At 40.3% G+C, this 3986-nt stretch overlaps 1 pseudogene; it reads right to left on the minus strand.

Moving 5' to 3' along the window:
* Nucleotides 1-1663: 1663 nt before the first annotated feature.
* Nucleotides 1664-3209, minus strand: LOC118857586 (annotated as a pseudogene).
* Nucleotides 3210-3986: the final 777 nt, after the last annotated feature.

The following is a 3986-nucleotide window of genomic DNA, read 5'->3' on the forward strand; positions in this document are numbered from 1 at the left end:
AGCACCAGCAGGCACCCTTTCTATCTCCTACTGCACAGAGTGACCCAGAGAACGCTACCCTAGGTTCAAGGTAGGTCTTTTGTTGTTGTTGTTAAGACGTTTTTTCAGTCACGTCTGACTCTCCGTGACCCCATTTGGGGTTTTCTTGGCAAAGATACTGGAGTGCTTTGCCATTTCATTCTCCAGCTCATTTTACAAATGAGGAAACTGAGGCAAACATGGTTAAGTGACTTGCCTAGGGTCACACAGCTAGTAAGTATCTGAGTCCGGATTTGAACTCAGGAAGATGAGTCTTCCTCCCTCCAGGCCTGGCATTCTACCCACTGACCCACCTAGGTAGGTGCCTAGTAATAATTCATCTACATCCATTCAAACCATAGTTCACAAATATCTACTAAGAAGCAGCTAAATGGAGCAGTGATGGAGACGGGCTTGGAGGGAGAAACACTTGAGTTTAAATCTGACATTTACTAGTTGAGTGACTCTGGCAAGTCGACCTCTGCCTCAGTTTTCTCATCTGTAAAATGAGGATGATAATAATGCCTATTTGACAGGGCTGTGGTGAGGATCAAATGCCGTCATATTGTAAAGTGCTTACCACAGTGCCTTGTACATAGAAGGTGCTTAATAAATGCTTATTCCATTCTCTACTGATGAGTTTATTTTTTACAGTCAGCCAGAGGATATAATTAGGTCAAAGCAAAGCCATTTAATGAAATAGCATGGTCTATAAAACATTTCTCCTATATTCTTTGGTCAAACTATCTAAGAGAAATATATATCTTCGATAGGAAGGGTAGATGCAACAGGAAATGTGGCCGGGGTACAGGTACAGAGGGGAGCCTTGTACCTCCAGTGTTTCAGGGCCACTAATGTCTTCTGGTGACGGTACTTCTTCTCCAAGGCCTGATGGATCCCTGCTAGTCTTTGTTGGGAATGTTATGGTCAGTGGTTGTATACTTTCCATCACATGCTACCAAGCGTAACCCCACTGGATGGGAACATGGCTCTGGATTTTATTTCTACTTCCAGCTTCAGCTGAAGTCCTTGGCTATGGTGCTATCTCTTGTTTATGAGAACAATGAACCTCTGCTATATTCTTGTGTGTGTGCGTGTGTGTGTGTGCGTGTGTGTGTGTGTGTGTGAGTAGGTGTACAAGTGTGTAAAAAAGACTGTAACTTATGCATCGGTGTAATAGAAAATACATTTAAAAAGTAAATAAAAAACTAAAAATAAGTTTGTTGTTGCTGTTCAGTCATTTCAGACTCTCTGTGACCCCATTTGGGGTTTTCTTGGCGAAGATAGTGGAGTGGTTTGCCATTTCCTTCTCCAGCTTATTTTACAGATGAGGAAACAAAGGCAAACAGCCTTAAGTGATTTGCTCAGGGTCAGACAGCTAATTAGTGTCTGAGGTCAGATTTGAACTCACAATGATGAGTTTTCTGATAGCCATCTAGATGCCTAAAAAAATACATAAATTAAAAAATAAAAATACAATATCAAAAAGTAATCAGTTTTAGTACCTTACATTTGAATAGGTGCCAATAGTTTCAGTTTTAGAGGCCAGGCTTACTGCAACAGTAAGAAAAATAAATTATTCCTTTGAAAATCCTTTGGAGGCCACTTTGTGGTCCTTTCTGTAGATCCTTCATGATTTACTTAATTACAATGGAAATCTATGATTTGATTCAACCTTCAGATAAGACATTCTAGCTTGCATGATCTCATCAACCTGGAGAATACGGGTGGTAGTCATAGAGCACGAGAGAAGAAGCTCCTTTTTGACACAATAATTGGCCCAAGTGCCAGCTTCTGCCACAATAACTGGTTCACCTATTTTCAAATAGACACCGACAAGTTGTCCTGACTCTGAATTTTCAGCTTGTACCTTAGCAAGAACCTTGGGAATAGTAATAATGCATCAACGAAAGCTTGTACTCCAAGATGGGCCCTTTCTTTTACTTAATAAGAGCTTTAGCTCTGGCTACTTCCACTATGCCAGAACCTGGAATCACACAACCATCTTCAGTAATATTCTTTTTTTTTTGGAGGGGCCTAGGCAATTAGGGTTAAGTGACTTGCCCAAGGTCACACAGCTAGTAAGTGTGTCAAGTGTCTGAGGCAAGATTTGAACTCAGGTCCTCCTGACTCCAGGGCCAGTGCTCTACTCACTGCACCACCTACCTACCCCAGTGGTATTCTTGATAGCTCTCAGACCATCTATGTCCTGGTTGTGTAAGTACGGGCTTATTTGGTCCCTTGATAGCAATGAGACAGATTGAGGTTTGCCATATTTTTCAATAAAGGTGAATTTCTCTACTCCCAGTGTGTGTTCATAGGCAAGTCCTATATGTCCCCGTCAAACATAAAACTATTCTCTATGACATGCAAGAGGTAGCTTCCATATTTACTCTCTCCACAGGGCCATTATATCTTCTTTTGCAAGAGCATTTAAAGAAAACAAGTCAATTTTGATTAATAATAACAAATCCTTTGGTTTTTATTATATTACTCTACAATGAATCTCCTTTTTGCTTTTATTAGTTTCTCCATATTTTTATTTAAAAAATTCAGAATTCACTTCTGTTTTTTCATATTCTAATGATACATGCAAATAAGGATGTAATCATCTCCTACTCTGTTCTTTATGTCAGGATGTCAGGCACCATGGTCCATAATCAATCCTCTGGTCAACATTATGTCAGTTTTGATTTATGTTTCATCTTCACAATCCCTGCCATGAAAAGATCAATAGGTTCACCTGATTTTCTGATGGCCAAAACTGAGTCTACCACTGCCTCTGTCAATACGTCATATAGTTCAGCATTAACTATATGCAGAGATATTTTGAACATCGTGCTAATTTTGACTTGATCTAAATCTTCAGTCTTTGTGGCTTCAAATCCTTCTATTGTCATTCAAGGGTCCAGGCTTTTAGAGATGCAGAAATCCACTGGTTTCAGCAGCTCTCCAATGATGAGAACATCTGAAGCAGTGCTATCACCAGTAACGGCATTCTGGGCTATAGATAGTTTTGCTATCAAGGAGGCTGTTGGGTGATGAATGAGTATCTCGTGTAACAGCATGTTGCCGTCTTTGCTAAGCGTGATGTCTCCAGCACCAGAAATAATCATCTTTATGGTCACCTGCAGTGCCACTTGAGTCCTAGTGACCTTGACTTTGGAGTTGAGCACTTTCATGCTCAACATGGGCAGGGAACCATGAAGGAGAAGGGGGCAGTGGAGGAGGAAGTGAGTGTAAGGGAAATAGCTAGGGAGAATATCACCTCATCTGGGGCCCCAAACTCAAGCACTCCACGAACCAGAGAGACTGCCCTACTCTTCTAGTTCAAGGCTTCAAGGCTTTTTTGGATCTCTTTTAGAAAACCAAGAATCTTCCTCTCATCCAAAGAAGGAAGGAAGGAAACAAACATTTACTATGAACCAGGCACTATGCTAAGTGCTTTACAAATATTATCTCAGTTTATCTCACCCCAGCCTGGAGGGTAGGTGGTTTGGTTATTTCTATTTAATAGCTAAAGAGACTGAAGCAGACAAAGGTTGTGACTTGCCTAAGGTAATAAGTGTTTGAGGCTGGATTTGAACTCAGGCCCTTTTGATTCCATGCCCAGTGCTCAATCCACTGTGCTACCTTTTCTCCTTTATTCAGTGCCCTTTCTGTTCCTTTTCAGAGTCTTAGCTAGACACTTTCTATCTTACTAATTCCCATCAGCTGAATCCTTGAGGTCAGGGATTGTTTGTTTTTTTGTTTTTGTATCCTCGATACCTAGTACAATGTCAAATATATAGTTGATCTTTAATAAAAGCTTGTTAAATGAATCAACAATGATCAAGAAAAATGAAAAATTACGTTTAGTATCCTTAGTTTGAGAAGGCACGGGAGTGTGTAATATATTCAGAAATATTTCCTTAGAAACTGCAAACCGATGCAACCATTTTAGAGAGCAATATGGAATTGTGCCCAAA

This window comes from Trichosurus vulpecula, chromosome 7 (assembly GCF_011100635.1).
Source record: "Trichosurus vulpecula isolate mTriVul1 chromosome 7, mTriVul1.pri, whole genome shotgun sequence".
Classification (NCBI taxonomy): domain Eukaryota; kingdom Metazoa; phylum Chordata; class Mammalia; order Diprotodontia; family Phalangeridae; genus Trichosurus; species Trichosurus vulpecula.